This window comes from Falco rusticolus, chromosome 2 (genome assembly GCF_015220075.1).
Source record: "Falco rusticolus isolate bFalRus1 chromosome 2, bFalRus1.pri, whole genome shotgun sequence".
Taxonomy (NCBI): Eukaryota; Metazoa; Chordata; class Aves; order Falconiformes; family Falconidae; genus Falco; species Falco rusticolus.
In genome coordinates, this window is record NC_051188.1 from 93,311,005 (window position 1) to 93,332,905 (window position 21,901).

Consider the following 21,901-nt stretch of genomic DNA (forward strand, 5'->3'; position numbering starts at 1 on the left):
TACATAAGTGTTAGGTGATCGTGTCAGAGATTACTTCTTGCAGATTTTCAAGCATTAACTGAAAATGGGTTTGATTAATTGGATTTGATCCCCTGATGAAATAAACCTATGTATAAAATGACCTTTTGTCTGAAACAACTTCTCCCCATTTTATTCTCTGATGACATGAAAGAAGGACTAGGTGGTGGCAAAAGTTTTCTTTCTGTATCTGTTTACACACAAGTTCCAGTCTAGATGGAAAAAATGCTAGAAAACAGGAGTAGCTAATATCTGTGCTGACCCAGAGTAAGAACTGTCACATCTATTAGACCTTCATAAAACTCATTGAGCATATAACATCAATCATTAAAAAAAATTCAAAGTATACGAATAGAGGAAATAATATAGATTGTGAAATTGTAGTGTCTGCTTTATAGAAAAAAACCCACCACCTTCACAGGATCCCCACAATGTGTCTCTTTAACCTATCCTATGTCATGAATTCTCATTAAACATGTCAATTATCACTTCTATTATGTCATCTCAGACAGCTATTAAGCTAATTAACAAAGTACATTGTGGTTTATCATCACACCTTTAAAACTGGGAAACAGGTGTAAAAAAAAGGTGAGTCTCAGTGAAAGGGAGGTTAGCAGTGAAAGTCTAAGCAGGAGTTTTGGCTGCTGCTCTGTGTCTTTTTCTTTTTTTTTTTTCCCCATAACGGACGCCCCAGTGTCACAGGATATTAGAAAAACAGGTCTAAAGGTGAATCATCTTGACATTGTTTCACAAACTTCCAATAAACAAAACCCCACACCTTTCCACGGAATATGTTCCAGATCAGTCTCCTTTCAGTAAATTAGCTTTTCCTTCAGTCTAAAGAAACTGTCTCATCCTGTACTTTAAGCTCCTGATTTTTTGTGCCATCCACGTGGGACATGGAAACCAGTTCATTGCATTCCTCTCTGCAGCAGCTTTTCATACAGAAAGATTCACTTGGTGTCTCCCTTCAGTCTACTTCCCACTTGTAACCTCCATTTCTTCTATGTGCCCTCACACATCCTAAGTTGTAGATCTGAGCTTGGATTTTTTGCTTTTCCCTCAATTATGTCTTTTCTGAAGTCTGAGTCCCCAAGGTGTTTTGGCTGATATGTACCCATTACTAACCAGAGCTACAGGATCACTTTTGTGTGCTTTGTACACTGTACACTCAGGTACATTCTGCATGAGAAAGCTTACCTTTTTGGAATGTACATAGAACTGCCAGCTCATATTCAGCTTCTGAATATATACAAGCAGCAGCTGCTTAGAAAGGTGCCTTTCTCCTACCCTGTCTTTGCACATCTAACTATTCTTGCCTAAATCAAGAGTTCGATTTCGCCCAGTATTTTGGGGCCATAACTCCAACTGATCAACATTATTTTAAATTCTAATCTTCAATATAAGGTCAGTTTAGAGTACTCTTAAAGTTTAAGAAGAGTGTCTCCTATTTCAGTATTAATGTTTTCTTCTACGTAATTAGTGAAAGCAATGAATAGTTCACAAGAACTCTGTAAAGTCCTGATCAATTGTTCTGTTTAGTGCCACAGTGACCTGTCGATATCAATTCCTTCAGTAAGTTTATACAAACAGTTTTGAACCCTTTTATATTAGCTTCATCTCAGCTGTGTTTCTTAGTTTGCAAGAGAGGCAAAACAGTGTATATAAGCTTACTGGAGTCTAGAAATGTCACATTACTGATTCTTCACTTTTCTTTAGACTTGTTACACTATCAAGGAAGGAAATTAATACTTTGATATGATGTGTTATTTAGAAATTAATCTTGACTCTTTCTTAAACTCTTGCTATTTTCCCAGCATCTGTAGTTGTTTTCTGAGTAAGTAATGCCAATGGCATTTACTTACAATCCTGGCTCTGAAGATAAATACAGCATTTTCTACCTCCCCAGCAATTGCTGCATCTCCTGTTGGAAGATGGTACTATAATCCTTCATCTTCCACCTTCTGAAACATCACCTGTACTCAGCAGGCATTCTCAAAGACAAATTCTGATTATTCTGAAATTATTTCAGCCCATTCTCTAAATATCTTACAACAATTTTCCTCAGACCCAACTGGACTGAAATAAATGCAGCTACACTGTCTTTCCTAAACTGTTCCTTTTATATTCTAACCTGAGTTCTTGTCCTTATGATACTGGTGTGAATTCAGTTAGCAATCCACTTACAGCCACATATTCTGGTGAGGAGTGCAGAAAGAAGATGCTAAAACATTTCTGCCCTTTTCCTGCCTTCCATCTGTAGCTTTAGCTTGCTGTTGAGAGCCGTTCCCCTGCTGGGAAGCTAAAAAGAAAAGGACAAGGGTCCATACTGAATATCTGCCAAAGTCCTTCTAGTCACTCTAATAGACTGGTTCAAAATAAGGTGCTATTCATCCACACAGAAGCAAGATAAAGACCTTAACAAGAATAAATGAAAATGATAGGGATTCTGCAGAACTTTCACTCTTAAGGGTAGAAATATGAAGGCATATATATGTTCACCTCTTTCTTTTCTATTTAATTTTTAAAACTAAATTAAAAAAAGGTGCTTTTTTTTCTCCCATATTTGGAAAGTGGCCAGAAGATGACTGGGAGGTTTGATTTCCATGGCATTACACTACCCATGTTGAAAATAATGGGAAAAGAAAGGGAAGAGAGAAGATGAGCATCATCTTCCAGTGGTAAGATCGAAGCATATACCTTTCCTTCAGCTTGAAAGAGAAAGGAAGTAAGTCTGAACCAGTGCACACAAATGAAACATTCCAATAAATGTTAGCCCCCTAGCCCATGGCAGTAAAAGGAATGCTAGAAAATTAGCTAATGCTAGTGACAAATTTCCTGAAAAAAAGCAATGAAACGTGAAACCTGGAATATTATTTCTTTTCAAACAGGCTGCTTATTCATCTTCAAAATGTCTTTTCAGCTAAGAAGTAGTTTAACTATGTCACTTCGGAGTATGTGTGTAATAACAAAAAAAAAAAAAGTCAACTTTCTCTAACTGATATTTCACACCTATTTTGATTATGTAATGCATTTGAAATCCATCTTACTTATTATAACTCAGGCTGATTGAGAAAGTTGTAACAAGTATCCAATTAACAACTGAATTACAACAAAAGTTATCAATAATTATTCCCTGGTCCTTAAAGGTTATATGGTTGAGGGCTATGTATCCTTGGGCCTCAGTACTGTTGCCAAAATGTATGCATGGGAAATTTAGCCTGTAAATATTTGCCTAGTACCAGCAAAAGACTTATGAGTATGAAATATATGTAATAACAAGTTGTTACTCAGAAGCAGTTTACTGTGATTTTCCCTTAGGAAAGCAAAGGCACACTAATCTATTAAAGTAAAATTCCTGTTTTCTGATCAGTAATCAAAACCAACATTAGGCTGTAAAAACATCACAAACATGATGATAAAATTAGGATGGATATAGGTTTGATGTAAATGTAAATTAATGGCATGAACAGCCAGTAAGAATTAGACAGCCCAATGAATTTGTCAAACGCAGGTTGGAAAGTAGAGGAAAATTAATAAAGTACGTAAAATATGAGATGAAGACATGTTTAAGGAGAGAAGAGGATGATTCCAAAGCACTGTTCCAGGACCCTTTTGCAGGATAGCAATTACACTTTGTCTTTCTCCTTTGCTGTGGTTTGAGCCTTTATAAGAAAAAATTGTTTGAGAAATGAGCAGGGAACTTCTCCCCATGACTCAGTTTCTGCTGAGCTAAACCTGTGGGCTCCAGCACTAATTATGGATGGACTTTTCAGAAGCAAATCTAGCAAAAATAGCAAGTACTTAATTACTTTTCTTTAATCTGAGACGTCAGGTGGTGTGCAGGTAGTAGAGCACCCTTCTGCAGCCCAAGAATGGGCAAACAGAGTTGCTGTTTGAGGAACATGCTCTGCACTCCGCTGGTCACTGGGCACCTATGGATGCCCTGTCTGAAGAAGACTGGTTTTCTTATGGTGAGGTTTAGACTACAAGCATCCTTTTGCAGAGGCAGCCCTACCACCCCCCAGGAGCCTCCCTGGCCCAGTTCAAGAGCTGCCTTAATGGAACCTTGAGTGCATATTTAAAGAAAGTAACTATCTCTGGAACTGAGATTTTAAACAAGCGTGGCAATTAATGCCAAGCTGGACCTTGTGTATAGCAGACATGTTTCCATTGGGAAATTATTAATTTCACGTGGCTTAGCTTATGCTCAGCACAGTTTCTTTTTTTTTTTTGTCAGTTGTGCAAAATTTATGCATTTTAATGCAGTACACTCTTCAAGAAATCTGTGAAGAATACCTCTTCAAGTTGTACATTACACATACCATCACATCCAACCAAGGAGTCCAAAACTTTACAGCTTAGTATTCCAAAAGTAAAAGGCTAAAAGACATTGCTGTTTATGAGATGCAATGAGAAAAAAAAAAATTGTTATCTAAAGTGCCTAGACTGAACTGGCAGGCAGATCAATGTGTTATACAGCACTTGAATGGAGGACTGGAATATTTGTTTCCTACGGTGCTGCAATTGTAAAAATGAGTCAGAGAATCAGACTATCCATAGTTTTATGAATATTTATTATCTTGCCATATGGATCCTGCTTCTATATATAAGATCTTTTAAATATTCATTACTCTCTAAAGATGCCCACATAAATGTAGAGGCAAGCTTTTTTATATACCTCCTTGCATTTTATGAAATCATTTTTCATAATACAGTAGAAAGTTAGAATTATTTTTTAATTGAAAGTGGCTATAAAAAAGAAGAAATTAATAAAGGATGAGCTTCTACCTTAAACAATCCTTTTTTATACTTAGTTACCTCTAGTCTTACCAACACTTCTGTAAATCAGATATTTAAATGAAAAGGGGCTGCACTTTTATAGGTTGCACTTTTGGCAATTTTTTTGTAAAAACCTAGAAGGAAAGACTCAATCACAAAAATGTGTTCTCAGTTCAAAAGTTCAGTAACACTTTGATTGAGAACAAAACTATTTGGTTGCTCATGTGTCCTACTTTCCATATGAAACACCTCATAAGTATTACAGATTATGTTAAGAGCCCAAGGTATAACAGAGCATGTCTGACTTGCCTTGGTGTAATGATGGGAGAACATTTGAGCCCTGGGAGAACCCAGACCCACGTCAGCTGTGTTGTTGGACTCATTTTTCACATAACTGAGTTTCTTGAGATTTGTGGCTGCTTTAACTTCTATCATGTTTCACAGCAGAGGGGGGGGGGGGTTGGTCTGTGTCATGACTGTAGCTTGGGTAACTCATGATCTGCCCCCCTAGACCTCCCATGTTCATGTACATGCAACTGAATAAGGCAGCACTTCTCACTTCAGAATCCACAGATGAGGCTGCACTGGGTTCCACAGTTGCATTTCAGAAGTTGGTAAAGGGTGTCTTATTCATACCAGATAACATAAATTTCTTCCAGAAAAAAAAAGGGTTTCTGTAAAGTCTTATGTTAATTGGTGCCATCGTAATGAATTAATAAGCATAAACTGTAAATGTATCAGACGAGACAGATTACCTAAAAGCTACTTCACAACAGTATTTATAGATATGATATTGTGAGTTAGATCTGGATGTGGTGATATTCAGAGGCTTTATGCTGATTTGTATCAGCTTAGGGATCTTGTCCTTTGGATGAATTCCACTGTACATCAGGGATGAAGGTACTCATTTTCCCAGGAGTTTGCTTAGCTGAAAGCTATAGATCAAGCTATATATACTTTAAAAAGCAGCACTTTTGCCTCTGGTTTTAATTCAAAAGGTAGCAGGGACAATTTTTTTCTATATTCAATTGTCCCTTAGTTTAAACCTCAGTAATTCACCCTAATTACAGAACACTTGAAGTTTAAGCCTGAATCAAATCTCTTAGGTATGGAACTTTAAATTACTGCAGGTCTTTAAAGCAACTACCTCTTGCTTATTGAGCTGAGCTGTATCTAGAAATCCAGATTAAAGAACATAAAAGACTGCATACAGCAGATTTTTTTTTTCTCTGACTTACACTATTTTATACCAGCATAACTTCATTTTTATCCCTGGAGCTGCACATCACTTACACTGGTGAAAAAGTAAGGGTAATCACGGTTCATCTACAGCTATATAAGAGAAGGGACAGGTGAAAAAACAATAAATGTACAACTTAGGTTACATTCAGAGCTGGACCAAAAGAGATCTATTTTGCCAAAATACAAACCTCCACCAAACAACCTGCCATCCCAATTGCATCATTTTATACCATTTTCTGCCTGTCAGCTTTGAATTTAACCCCAGTAGCAGTACTGTGACTTGAATGCAAGAAGTGATCAGCAGAGCTATAACTGGGAGGGAAGAATTCAGGGCTGCCACCCAGGTACTGGCAGATTACCTTAGGTTGGATTCATTCAGACGCTTGAATTTCGGTGTCCATATGTGAGTCTGCTGTTTCAGCTCCTCTTACAGGCAGTGAAGTCAGCTGGGGCCTGCCAAATTCTTTAGCTCATACCCAGCCTTAGCTCAATTGTCCAGATGTAGGCACCTAGCACTTTGTGAGGTCCTCTGGGAATCCTGCCTGGTTTAGCTGCTGGACCAAACATGTGGCATCATCCTCTTGGCCCTGTGCTATGCCTGAAAGTCAAGTGAGAGCATATCAAGCATTCTAGGGAGCCTCAACAGCACTAGATACTTACATGGGGGCTACTCAATCACACCCCTACTCCTTGGCAGCTGAATAACCCTCCTGACTCCTCTTGGTGCATTACCTAGGAGTTCAGTTTGGTGCCCACTTACAGGTGTGCGGGGTTACTTGTGATGCCACGGTGTATCTCCATGGGCTGGCAGATGGGGCAAGGATGTCTGCCCCTCTGAAATGGGAGCTGCAAGGGAGGGAGATGCTGCCAACCCTCGAGCAATGCAGATGAGGGCACCTACCTCATCCCCAGCATCTCCCCAGAGACACTAGGACACTTGTATGCTGTGATAAGGCACCTCCATTTCAGTGTCCAAACTGGGAGCTGAGTCCCACCCTATCTGTCAGCTGAGCAACTAAATCTGCATGCCAGGGAGGTATTTTAACTGTGTACCCTAAATCAGGGCTGGAAAAGTTGAGAACATGAGTATGGGCAGCTACTATGTATATGTTCATCTGTCAAGTGACATTTTAGGGCAGTGCCTTCCTATCATCCCATGGACTTCAGCTCTGACCAGAGGCTCTCTTGTAGTCCCTATACAGTGTGCTCACACGAAAACAGTAGACTGGTAATAAACATCTTTAAACTCTTAAATTTGTCATTTCAAAGTGGAGACAGTAAACCACTTAATGCTAAGCAAGGACTCCACTTTGCTAAGTATGTCTTTAAACACAGGGAAAGCAGGAAGGAAATGTAGCTCACATGAGCTTAGCACCGTGAATATATGCTCTCATCTTTTAAACAGATAAAATATAACTATTACATTAGGACTAAAATAAAAAAAAATTATTAGGAATAAACTAAAATTAACCACACACAGTAATTGGGAGCCTGGTAACCTCCCAAGAGTCAGAACATTTCAGTAGCTGTCATTGTATAGTCTCTGAAGAATCCATGACAAGTTCATCCTTATTACCACCTTTAATGGAAGAAGTGCTGTTAAAGAGTCAAAAGCATTAAAGACCTCATAACAGCTTTCTGACAAAATGTTTTAATTTCAAAAATCTTATGATGAATGAGAGCTATATAAAGATCATGACAACATCCACTGTTTCTTTTTTTCCAGATGATTATTTGAAATATCAGCCTCATTAAAACAGCTACAGACATCTTATAGGATCCATACTGAAACACCTGCCAAGCCATTTTATCATTTGGATCCCCAAGACCGGCACTTTGCCGGAAGGATTGCAGAGTCTGCACAATATTTGTTCATTTTTAATTTCAACATTGCCATCATCTCTTGAAGAGAAGAAGCAAAAAGGACAACACAGGGGCATATGGTTGTTACTAGCAGTGTGTCAAATGTGCTTTTTAGCAAGATGAAAGGTGGTTTGAGTATACTTGGGTACCTTGGATGCCAATGATCAGTGCTCACAGTGCTCACTGCCTGTATAGTATTTGTACAATGGAAGCACAGAAGGATGTGACTCAAGGAGGAAGTCTTCTACACTAGGAATGGTATAAACATAAGGTTAGGTCTCCAATTTTGCTTTGCTGGCTTTAACCAAGACAACAACTGCAGGTCTTAAAGCACTGGCACACACATGGAGGTGTTGTCAACTCTGGCATCTAGAGAATACTGTAGGGTTTACTTTCCAGGGCTGCTCAGCAAACCTTACTGTCAAGGGGAGCTGGGGAACAGAAGGGTATTTGGGGTTCTCAGAAAGAAATCCCTGAGGTTGCAGTATGATTTTCCATACAGCAGAGTGCAGGTGGTGGATGTAGACATTCCAGAAGGCGTTGCAGCCCAGTGGGAAGGGGAAACAAACTAAATTCTGACATTCCTTGACTGTTTCCTCAAAAGCTCTTGCATTATTCCAGGCTCCTATTTAGCTCCTGGGAAAGCCTGATAATGTTGCCTCATGTGACCCTCCCTGGGGTAGTAGGACCTCGCTGAGACAAAACAATTTAAACCTGCTAACCAGTGCTTAACACCCAGAGGGAGACAAAATGTGAAAACCAGTAACTACAAAACCTCGAATGTCCAAAACTTATCAGAAATAAGAAACGAAAAATACCCATCATTTTCACAGGACAATTGGTCATTTGGTGTCCTTCTAGCTCACTGCTCACCCTTGCCTATATACTTCCCATCTACACCCCAGGGACCTGCCATAAGTCTGGGAGAGACTGAACAAGACATGATTGCTGTTCACATGCTGTTAACAACCAAGTGTCTGAGCTCAGCCACTTCTGTTCTTTGGAAGAAAACACATCTTTGGTCCTGCTGATAAGAGACAGAGAACTAGGGGTGATCCAGGTGTTTTGGTTTTTTTCTCCTCAACTCTTCTATGTAGCTGCTTCTCAGCACCATGCCCTTTCCTTTGCCTTGTAACAGATGCCACCTCTGTGTGGCTCCATGGTGTTTGAACACCTCCTCACCAGAGGCTAGTTTCCACACATCTCTCCCAGGCTCATCACCCAATGATGTCCTGCCATGAGGATGACTTTCTCTGTGAGGCATATGGGGATGGTGTCCCAGCACAGCCAACCAAGAGTTCCCAGGGTGGCATCTTCCATGAATTAATAAGTGCTGTTACTCTCAAGGAAAGTCATCAGTAGGGTTAATCAGTAGATGCATTTCTGCTGCAAAAAAAAAACCCCAAAAAACCACACTGCCACAGTCAGCTGGGCTTGCATTCAGAATGTATATAAATACCCAGACCTTTCATCAGGAGCAGAGGGGCTGGGACACCACTGCACTGCAAGGAAGGTAGAAGGAGAAACACAATAGTGGCAGAATCTAACTGTTGGCTTGGTTTCTGAACAGCAGTGTGACACACAAGGACAGTTTACATACATATTTGTTTTCATGGCAACACATTCCTATTAGCATACAAGGTAACAATGCAGCAGACTCTGCTGCTAAGCATAGTATTTATATTTGGCCACATTAACTCTATTCCCTTGATTGCTTTTATATCAGATGAAGTCCTTAGAGCTCCAGGATGAAGTAGTACATAGGTGCTTTTATGAGAGTAGACAGAACATATCCTAAGAGGAGGCATTGGATTTGATAATAGTACCAGTCTTTTTTTGAGGCAATTTATAGTCATAATACAAGAAAAAAGAAGACAGTATTAAGAAAGGCAGGTTTCTGTTGTTGCCATTTTTCTCTGTGCTAGCATACTGCAGATTCTCTCATTCAGTATGCTATTCAGTCCAGGGACTGATTTTATTGTCAGAATTTGAAGTATTGATTAAAGTCAGGGAAAAAGAGCTCCCTGGTATCAGAAAAGCTTTGAGGAACAGCATAATATGAATTCCAATCATGTGCATGCCCTTTCACGAGCTGCTATAGGCTTGATATTAGCAGTATCTCCTAAATGTGGACTAGCATTGATCACCTGTTAGACTGGCACTTATGACACCTTTAATTGAAATAAAAGACAACTTTTTCCAATTCTTTCCCTCTCCTGTGGTAATTAGGAATAACACCATTCAGTGTTCACAGATCAGACAGACACGTGAAAGATGGCAAAGAGCAAGGACTGGTATTTTTCTTTGGATTTATTTAAAGGAGATAATCCACAGTACATTTAACTATCCTTGTCTGATACACCTCCTTCTGCTTCCTTTCATTTCCCAGACACGTACATTCAGGTGATTTCTGCAGACAGTATTAACTTAAATTCAAATCCATGGTTCTTTTCTGGTAGGCACCTTATTACTGTGTACCCTCATGCTTCTAACTCTGGTGCTGACCAAGGCATAGCCAGCCAGGATCGCGATGTCTCCTGATGCAAATATCACTAATTGTTAAACTACACAGCGTAAGGGTGAGTTATTTCTGTCATGTGAATAGAAATTCATACTCACATACTAGGATACCCTTTAAAAAGCTTTATTCCTAAGAAGGTGTAGGTCCACTATCATTTTTCTTGTTTAGTGGTGTTCTTTGTGTGAAAGAGATGCTCGAAGTCATCTCAAAAAACTTCAAGCAGCTACAGACAGGTCATTTACATCTGGGCTAGTCATTGTCAGGCTCCTCTATGGCAAGCAGAGACGAGGAGACTCTTTTAGGGGTGATCCATCTGACAGACATGACATCTGCTTCAGGACATGAGGAACCAGCATCTTGAGGTTGTGACCGCATTAGCAGTAGATAGCCACATTGAAAACATTGGCAGTTGTGAGACAAACCTTGCCATCACATCTTCATTTGGTTGCTGATACACAGAAAGCTTCTAATAGGAAGGCATTTGTGCTGTAAGAGGCTTGTGGAAGAAATGTGCGGAGAAAACAGTTCCCCAGACACACTAAAGGTCTTAATTATATGAGAGGACTACAGATGGCCAAACAAGTTACTCATGTTTAATGTCAGATTTTGATGTTCTTATTTTGCCTCAGAAGTAAATCAAACTGCAAACTATCCCACTGAAAGACATGGCACTTCTGCGGAGGAGAAAACTTTCTAGATAGAAAAGGTTGGTATCATTAAAAAACCCTCTTAAACTTACTATCCATAGTTACACTTATGAGAAACTGGGGGTAGCTAGAACATGTGTGTGTTTTCTATGCACATCACCTGAGACAGGGAGGAGCTGAAACATCTTGAGCTGCACTCTCAGCAGAAAGCTAGACTCTGCCTGGATTATGTTTCTCCTAGGAACACTGAGAGGCACCAAGTCTGGGATTTAGCAGTAAGATAGCTCACCACTACTGCAATTAACTTGACAGTGAGAGAGAGGTTTTGTTAGTGCTTCAAGACACAGCATGGGCGTCAGTAGATAATCAAAGAAAGCAGACGTCATATTTCAAGAGCATAGGATTTACATTTTTAATGATTGTTCCTTTCAGTGATTCATATAATCACTAAGGCCTAACGCATCAATCCTTAAATTGATTAAGGAAGGAAGAAGACATTTTTGCTATAACTCAGCACCTGGCAACTTGGTCTTTACATGTAAAAAACCTTTATGTATTCAATACTCTTGATGAGCACCTTAGCTTTAAAAGCAGTGCCCTTTTTAGTCAATCACAATCCTGAATTTATGGCTTTCACTGCAGAGGATGGATCTAACCAGAGAAATAGGGTAAGAATTAATGAATTATTCTTGTATTGTTCATCCGCTTTTCTTCATTCATTCCCAGATCACTCACTCACCTTATTGACATTCCTCTCAGCTCAGTTTGGAAAATGTCTTCGCTTCTTTTGCCAAAGTAGACTTTAAGGCCATTTCAGCCATACTTTGGCATATATTGCTTTTCTTTTGGACTCCTATTATTTTGGCTTGTGTTCCTTAAGTGAAGCTCACACAATTAATGTGATACATTGTGAAGTCAGAATATCTCATTATCTTGTTGTATTTATAGTTCTCTTATCCTAATAGAACACTCTGCCTTTGCAAGGATGTGTAGGTTACTTCAGAAATACATCCATTTTTGCCATTGAATTCCAGCATTCCACTACCAACTTAAATACAATTTAGAAATAGACATGGATTAAATGCAACCCTAGTCAGAGCACATTGCCAAATGAGATGCCTGCAAGTGCATGGCGTGTCAGGTAGGAGTAGCTGAGAATGGGAGTAGAGGAAACCAGAAGCCTTCGGAGTGGCAAAAGCAGCAGGTAGCTCTAAGAGAACGAGGCTCTTTTTTCTGTCAGACATGAACCCGTGAGGCTTCACTAAGCAACAAAACAAAACGGGCCATGCTGTGGCTGTTCCAGACAGAGATGCAACAAGCTCAATGTTTTGTGTATGCAAACACACTAAATCAAATCCTCCAGGAATACTCACCAATAGACAGTATAGAAAGATAATAAGTAAAGGATAGGTTGGTAAATAAAAGTGAGCTATCTTAAAAATTAAAGTGAGTTATCTTAAAAACATTGGGTATCAGCGATGTTACTTTGGTTCCCATAACAGTACAATTTAAAAAAAAAAATAAATCCTTGTTACATGTTCTGTGTCCTTTCTGACCTTAGTTAATAGGCTGAAGCTCAGTGGGTAGTTCTTCCCACGAGGAAGAAAAGCTGACAGTGAATTTAGGCATTGCTACTGTGATCAAAGATGTTTAGCTGCAAAAAAAGTGCTGGGACCTGTTTTCTCTGGTCACAGCAGCAATCAGAGGACAGGTTCTCTACTCGCAGCCTTCCACAGAAATTATCCCTTAGCTCTTTCTCAGATCCCACTGCTAACGTTTTGTGTTAATATACCCTGTGCTTTTTGCTACCATTTACATCAGTGGCAGGTGCCCTTCCCTCTTTCTGTCACAGATGGTGGGCAATCACAGTTTCAGCAATTAGTTCTTGCATACCTGCATTTCTCTTGCCCTTCTCCACTGCCAAATGATTCACCTTGTTCTCAGCCCTTGCAGCATGCAAGCCAGTGCTTGTGACAGCTTTCCTATAATTTCTGCGACCTGGCTGTACAGAGTGGTTGGATGTCCCCTTCACACTTACCTTGAGTGAAAGGCAGCTCTTAAACCAGGGGTCCTCAAACTGTGGCCCGTGGGCAGGATAGGCCCCCCCAGGGTCCTCAATCTGGCCCCTGGTATTTACAGACCCCCCCGCCGGGGGTTGGGGGGGGGGGGGAAACCAAGCAGCTGCAGATGACGGCCTGCCACTGCATCCGCGCACCGGCCCCCTGGTTAAAAAGTTTGAGGACCCCTGTCTTAAACTAAGCAACTCCAGCAACAGCTAGCTCAGCTCAGAAACTTCTTATTTCGCATTTACAGGATACCAGGCAAGCCATATTGTCTCTCCCACTTAAAATGAGCTAGGTCCCGTTGGCTTTGATGGGGACAGAATTAATATCTAATATGTGAAAGCCCTCCTCTAAGGTGAGATGAACTGTTCTAAAATAATTTTAAAATTGGCCTGTTTAACCAGGGAATATGCCTGGATTTTGCTTCTGTCATTCTCCACTGCCAGCTTTGGAACCCACTGCATAAGCCTGCTGTTAGGTCAGTTTGTCAGATACCAAAACCCAGAAAACACCAAAGTGGATGCTTAAACTGAACCTCCAGAGGAGTATTATTATAATTATTATTATAGTATTATTAAATTATAAGTGTCACTGTAGTAGTAGTATACTGGACAGGTGTTTACTGGGGATTTTTACAAAAAGTAATGTCTGGATCAGAACCTTCCATTGCAGTTACATAGAGGGACATCTATGATATGTAGTAAAATCACTAATGATTCTATAAAACACACATCAGCTTTTTATTTTTTATTACCTTATGTTGCCTATTCTGCTTTAATAACACCAGGAGTAACTGGCTAACTTAAACTGGAAGTGACAAAGGAACCTGATTTATTTTCACCTCCACTATGTATCTCTAGTTTTATAAAGAAACTGTAGTTCTAAATTATACCTTGCATGCAACTGAGGGTTCTTACAAAGCAGATGAATGCTAAAGAGAAGCAGGGCAATAGAGTCTATATTCTACATGCAGCCCTGATGTATTCTATCATTAAAAAAAAATCAAAAATAAAACCTTTGTTGTATTTCTAAAGTAATTTTTACATGGCTGAAATTGCCAGCACTGAAATTAACTTCTAATAAATGGAAAGGTCAAGTCTTGTATTCAGAAGAAGTAGTTTCATAACTAGATGTGCTTATAACCTTACAAAAAGCTGATTTATTGCTTTGTTTTTCAGTAGAAAAATACTGTTGCTAGTGACGTTCATATCCCTATGAAAGAAAATCTTATTAAGCAAGAAGACAGTAGGCCTCCGGCAATTGAATGCAGGCATGTTTATACCTAATAAATACAGATTTATGCATATTCCTGAAAGAACTCTATTTTCCCACCCATCAAATTATGCTGAACTTCCTGTGTTATTACGCTTTAAGTGTACAATTCCACAAGCATGTTTCTTTGAGGTGAACTAGAGCACTTTAGCTAGTCTGGTAACTAGCCTGTGGGAGCTGGTCTGTTATCTTTCACTGCTGTAAAGGTAAGTTAATTGCTCAGTGAAAGGAGGTAGGCTATTTTGGACTTTGCTCTGTTCACAGCCAATGACTGCAGGGTACCAGGTGCTGTAAGAGAAATCCGTCGCTTCCTTCACACTATTTTGTTTGAGCTGCTGTGCTGTAAAGCTGGATGTGATAGTTGGAAAAAGAATGGCCTTTTTTCTTTTGTTTGTTTTTTTTCTTTTGTACAGCAACAAGGGTGTTGCTTGATCATTAACATAAAATCAAAAAGTAGGAATATTTACATATTTGTTGCCAATTTCATACCCTAATATGATGTTATCCCTGCAAGCTAATTATCTGTCTACACATAAAGACATCTGTCAAAGCTCATGCACCAACAAAACATCAATCTTTGTACACCTGCAAAGGTCTTTGCTTTCTATGCTGCTAGCTTCCGGGTTTAATATTTTTTTTTATTCACATTTAAACTGACGGCAGCTGCCGTTGGCTTGTAGAAGTTATTGCCAATATACCTGCTGCAATGTGCTCCCTGGCAGTGATGGCTGATGACATCACCACCCCCATGGCTGAAGGCCAGTCTCTCTCTCTCTCTCTCTCTGTCTCTTTCTGCATTGTAACAAAACATGGATGTTTGCAGCCTCTCTAAGAGGAAGATATGTTGATGAATAGCCCCATGGCATTTGAGTTGAAGCATTACAGTTCAGTTCACAAATTCCCACCAGTATATCTCCCAGATGCTTCAGCCACAGGTGCTGGGATGGGAACTGTTTACATTAATTTTGCAATGACACTTGCCCACCAGTTACAAAGGGAACAGTGTTCTTTGTCTTCTCTGCTTTCTTTCTTCAGAATCCCTTGCCATCAGGTCAAAAAGACATTTTATTTCTAGCTTTTAATGGTTCAGGAGGGGTCAGAAGTCTGAATTTCCTATTTTAGACATGTCAGGATTTTTGATCAGGCAAAGGTTAATTTTCCACTCCTGAAAATAATTGGAAAAAAACCTCTCCCCTTTTGGTCTGGGTGAGCTGACTGACTTGGAACCAGGTCCTATCACTTAACTTATTTAACCACACCAGAAACAAACAAGGAGCCTTCATGTTAAAATAAATGTCTTCAATACATGGCAGTGCCATTCACAGATATCCTAAAGATGGAAGATTCACACTAATTCTGACAACTGTCACTTCTTTGAGAGGCATTCTGTCTGAGGTGTGTATAGCTTTGTTACATTCATGTCACTTTAGGCATGCAAGTGAAATGCTGACTTTGTCTATAAATGCTGTAACCATCACAACATATAGCCATTGGCTCTGCAACCTTGTAATCAACTTGATCTGCAATTTTACTGAGTGGAAGTGATTTTTCAACAGTTATGAATTAAATTAACTGGTACTTGAATACATATTGGTACCTTATTAGTCCACAATGAAGTATGACAGGCTGAATTAGGTCATATGTGATTAATTAAAAGAACAGAGTGAATATGCAGAACAAAGTCTGTATGATTTATTCAGATTTTAATTTATAATTTATGTAAAATTTAATTTGATAAAGAGACCTTCAACATGTTATTTGAAGACTTATTTTCCAATGGACTTAGCACATTCATGGAAAGCTGTCCTAAAGTCCATACAGAGTAACCACATATGATCAGACATCAAGCTGAAGGAAGCAGCCATAGGAGTATCCCAAATATGTGTTTTGTTCCTTACTGATCCACAGAAGACAGAAAACAGTTAATGGAATTAACTTCACATAAGAGTACAGTATCAGCTGTGTAAAGAATAAGATAAAGTAAAACAGAACCTAGAACATTAGGCAGAAAACAACAAAATGAGATTAGTCTTGACTAGGTGTAAACTTGTATAAAAATAAAAATTCAGCCCCCCAATATGCTGTGAAGATGCCACGGGATGATTTACATTTCTGTTTTAAAGATTTAACTGCCCAGAAGCATTAGAAGTGATAGGCAAATCATGACATCAAGTTTCTGTCCACTGTCAGTCCAGGAATTTAACTTGGGATTAGCTCCAGTACCTGGCCAAGAATAACAGGTGGGGCAGCTCTGACTGCCCTTTCCTTTCTGCTAGTAAGCACTGTTAGCTCAGTGCTCCTTACTCTTAGCTCGGTGTGATGATCCCAGCAAGGCACACAGCTGGTGTTAATTCTTCACATGAGAAAGGGATGAGCCAGGAACCAGTTTTGGAGGAACAGTTCCACTTCACCTAATATGAGCTGTGTGAAGTCTGAACTTCTCAGCTCTCCATAACAGACAGTTGCAAAAGATGATTCATTCTGTATGCATTAGTCTCCAACTCCTAGTGTTAAGGTGAGATGAATCACCTTTTAGAGGTCCCTATATCTTTTTATGGATTGCTGCATTTTCTTGACTGACTACTTGGTGCCTTTAGTGCATTCTATTGTGCCTAATCTGATTAATTCTCAGGCTGTTTTAGATGGCTAAAGTTAGAAGATTTGTATTTCACTTAACTAAACAGGGCTTTTTTTTTTTTTTTTTTTCCACAGTGCAGTAAAACTTAATGTCTGTTTGAGACTCATGGCAAACTTGTACTTCAACATACTGAACAAAACACTTCTGAACTCTTTCATCCTGTGCCATGCATTTTTTAAAATCTCATCCTGTACTTTTATGTTCAGAGGTCTGTTAAATTTTAAATATGAAATACACCACATGAAAAAGACAAATGATAATGATGGTCCCGATGCTGCAAAGTTCTTATATGTGCATAAAATTACTAATTGTGTTTGTGCCATTGCTTAAATACTAGCAGGAGATAAGCCTTTTGATTTTGATCAAAAATACAGAGTGATAATTCTTCAGACTTTGACTCAGAAAATGAACACTGAAGATGTCTCATTATGCAGGAAGCATATAAATTTATAGAAGAAAATCTAGCTTATAATAAAACAATAGTCACTTGGGGACCCCCTAGAGATACTGTGAAGAAAAGTGAGCATAGTGATAGAGAGCATGTCGTGCCATGCCACTCTCTGCTATGGTGTGTGCATTGATAGATGAGAGATGTAAATCCCACACGGGCCTCTAATCTCACTAGATCCTCGTGGTTTGCCTGTTTCCTTGTTCTTGCTTGTGAGAGGATGTGAAGGTCATGCTCTGCACAGAGAAGCCTTGTTAAGCCTAGCCTCAGCAGTACAGAGAGTACAAGTATGATGCATAGCAAGTTGATTAACCAGGCACAAGGTTTACATCCAGAAGTCCCACTACAGCACAGCTAGGAACAGCTTCCCTTAGCTTGTTCTTTGCTGTAAACTATTAATGTGAAACTCATGGCAGGCAAGCTCTGGTAAGACTTGTCTGCTGTCCTCAACTATTCCTTCTGTAATGATGGGAAGGAGAAAGAAGAACAGTTCAAAAACAGGACAAGGACAGTATTGTCAAGTTTCTCGAGGGCCTGTTGACAACTGCAAGTTATGTTTCTTTTGTCTTCATGTCCTTAATGACGCCATGATGTCTTATGAACTTGTTAAGTAGCAGCTTCTTAGTGGCATTCATATTCTAGCAAGTTAGGTCAGACTTGAACACACAAACAATATTTTAAGCACAGTTGCTCTGGTTTGATTCCCTAAAGCTCATTGCCTGTGCAGGAGTAAAGCTAAGAAAAGTCAATAAGCAGGAGAAGAAGTTACAGGGAACTCAAAATCACACTAATAAATCCATTGCCATCTGCCTCACTGAGGACCAGAATCAAGATATAAATAAAGAATACATGGTTTACCTGCCTCATTAGAGTGACTGTGCAGGTGTAGTAGATTATTCATGAGGGCCGACTTTAGCCAGAAGGTCTAGTTTCTTTAGGTTCCCTCAATAGCTAAGAGATGATTGTACCTGTGAACAAGAGAATACATCTAACTGTAGGTACTCTCAATACCCCTTTAGGCCAGGAATCAATCTCTCTATACAGGCTACAGAAAGTGCTTGGGGAATTACTTCTGCCTACAGCTCCCAAATTTTTTAAGCACCATCCTCACCTAATGCAGCACTCCCATTTAATTTCAAGCATTTGAGTGAACAAGAAGGCAGGGCAGGGTCTTGAAACTCAATGCTTTTCACACTTACTGTGAAATTTTCAAATTTCCTCCCATAATTTGCATGCTGTTTTCCAGTTTGATGGTGGAAATGAGAAGTTAAAATTCTTTGTTCAGTCTTGATAGTTACAGTCCTGCTGCTCTGCGTGGACATTACAAAGCACAGTAGAGCACTGTAGACAAAAAACAATCATTTGTCTCACAAAGCAAATATTTGGGATGCACAGGAAATGAGCTTGCAAACACCAGTTTGTCACATTGTCTAGAAGATAAGTCCACCTGCATGTGCTCACTTGGCACATGCGAGCCACAAGCAAATGCGGGCAAGCTCTGTCCATATTCCAAGAGCAGTGCTTTGCCAGGACACTTTTTTAGGACTGGGCCTATCACAGTGTCTTATACTTCTCCTCAAGGCTTATAGGCCTGGGCTTAGCACCATACTAATCAAAGCAATATGGCTTTTGGTGGAGTTTCAGCCCAGGCAAGTTGGCTTATGCCTACCAGGTATGTGCCATGTAAATACATCCTGAGTGTACACCTGCCTCTGAGATAAAAAATCTGGTGTTTTCAAGTCCATGTCTGTGTTGGAGAGCTTTGTCAAAATAGCTTGCTTTATTATGGTTCAGTAGTTTCAATGCCATAGTTTCAAGAAGATTCAGTGAATGGGGTCTCTAGGTCAGATCCAAATATATTCTGACATCCAACTCGCATTTCAGTCTTGACTATGCGCTAGGAATTGCCTTACACCAAAAAACAAAAAGGACCTTCCTGCATTGCCTCCTGCCTGGCATATCAAAGAGGAAGATGAAAATAAGGTTCTGCACGTTCTCAGACACTTGCAAAGGAATTTGGCCTCTGACTTACTATCAAAAATGAGGGCACAAAGGAGGTTCCCTATACCTCTTGTTCTCTGATATGACCATGTAGTCATAGTCATGATCACTTGTTCCTAGTAACCACAGTGACACTTGGGAAATTAGTCTGACCTTGATATTTTTACAGTGATACAGGAAATCATCTGTCCTTCTTTGGTTTGCTTATGTATCTAAGTGCTTGTCTTGTCTTTGATGCTGAGTGAGAAGTTGTTTTAAGGAACTAGAGGGCGAGGTCACAGGCAATATCCTGTAACAATGTCCCTGGGATCTGGATTGGCCCCAGGACTGATGGCTGGGCTGGTGACAGGATGGTAGGAAGCCATGTACACTCAAACTTCAAAGAAAACACTATGTCACGGTCTTTCATCTGACCCTTCAAGGCTGTGCTGCAAGTTGGTTTAAGTTAATCGCAAAGTCAGTGCTGTTGGGTAACTCATAAAAGAAACAGCTAAACCTACCTACCAACCAACCAACCATAAGCAGTGGTACTTAATAAGGTTCCAAATCAGGTAATACTGGGCAGCTGGCCCTTGACAAGAACCACAGTGGTCCAGACAACAGGAGCTGTTTCTGAATTTATGTCTCTCCCATGAACCATATTTGACAGCTAAATTCCCTCAAGCTTATGTCAGACAATGTCTAGCCCTAGAGAAACAAAACCGCTTTGAGGGCCAGTAGAGTGGCTCCTTTTCAGAGAATCATGTTTAATCACACTTAGGTGAAAATCACCAAAGCCTGGTTAAGAACAACATAAAAAAATAATCATCAGGGAAGTAAATATACCATCAATAGGATCCAGGAAGTTCTGTATTAAAATCAATTCGCAGCAGGCATATCACTAAGAAAAGCAGACAGATGAATGTACAAAGTTCAGACCTTGGCACAGAGGTCTGCAATGTGCTTTTGGTTATTCTGCTATTCTGAACATGTGATTTATACTGTCTATATTATTGCTTGCAGTACTCTGCCCCCTGTGGCCTCAGCCACAAACCCCTGTGCTGCTTGCTGGAGGCTCACAGAACAAAAATAACAGTGTCTGCCTCAGAAAGCTCATAGTGCTAGCAGTGTGCAAGGGAGAATCAACAGGCAGATCGAACGCATGAATGAGACCATGCTCATCTACAAAAAACAGCCAGCAAAAACCATGTGGCGGTGGCTTCACTGTAGCCAGAAGATTCCTGGGCTTCAGAGCAGAGATCTGTATGCAAAAAGAGTGTTCACAAAGGATGAGTTTCAAGTTTGAAGATTAAACTTGACAGGTTATTGTCCTCTATTATGCCTCTGTTTTTAACTCTCTGTAAAATGGAGATAAGGTTAGAGCCCCTTGTCAAGGATTGGTGGAGTCTGACTTGTTAGTGTTTGGCTGTTCAGTGAGTAGCAACCTTCAGAAGTTCAGAACCAGCTGCGCACCTCATTTTTCAGAAGCAGAAGCCTAAAAATAATTCATTTACAGTTGTCTGTGAAAATATAAGGAACAAAGTAATCCACTTTCTATGTAGATTTTAAGGGCACTGTAATTACAGTAGCAATGTCTAGACAGAAATATGAAAAATTAGTAAAGAAAATCTGCCACATCAAATTATTTGAGAATATGATGCTATCTAGCATGGGAATCATGAGATTTAGTGATTTTTTGCACGTGTTCCCTTCTTCCCATAAGCTGATGCAGATACTTGTGATTTTGTCAGAAGTTCACATGGTTTCAGCTTCCTGGGGTTTACAGGTGTAGGAAACATTTTACCTAACTCTAGATAGCTAAAAGCCACTTACTTACCTAAACCTGAGCATGACAAGGATATCATATGCTAACTCAAACAGTATTAGGTTCTTGTGTTTACGCACCTGAATTAAGCCCTAGCTGCCTGAAGTGCCATATACATATTTCATATCTTCCTCCCCACTTATCAGCACCTTCATTTGTTATATTGGATTACCCATGCTCTTTCACGCTGTGTGCCAGATTGGGGCAGGTTCTTCTTCTCACAGGATGAACTGTTTACTTGTATTGCCCACACAAGTGAAAGTGAATGTTTTTGGTACTTTATGTTGATTCCATAAATAGTTATTAATTTTTCTGTTTATGAAATTTTCTGCAAGGTATTCTGCTCTGATTTTAATAAATGTTATTAGAAAGCAATGTGTGTAATACTGCATAGGAAGCATATCTGGGTGTCCTGTATCTTTTGAATTTGGCATTTAAGATGGAAAGAACTTCATATTACTGGCCAGGCCTCCTTCAGAATTGTGCATAAGCAAGAAGGGCAGAAAACCATATCTGAACACTCGTGATGAACACCAGCACAAGTATTTAAATTTTTCCTGACAGCTGGCATTACTTTTTTTATAAATCTATTTATGTTACAA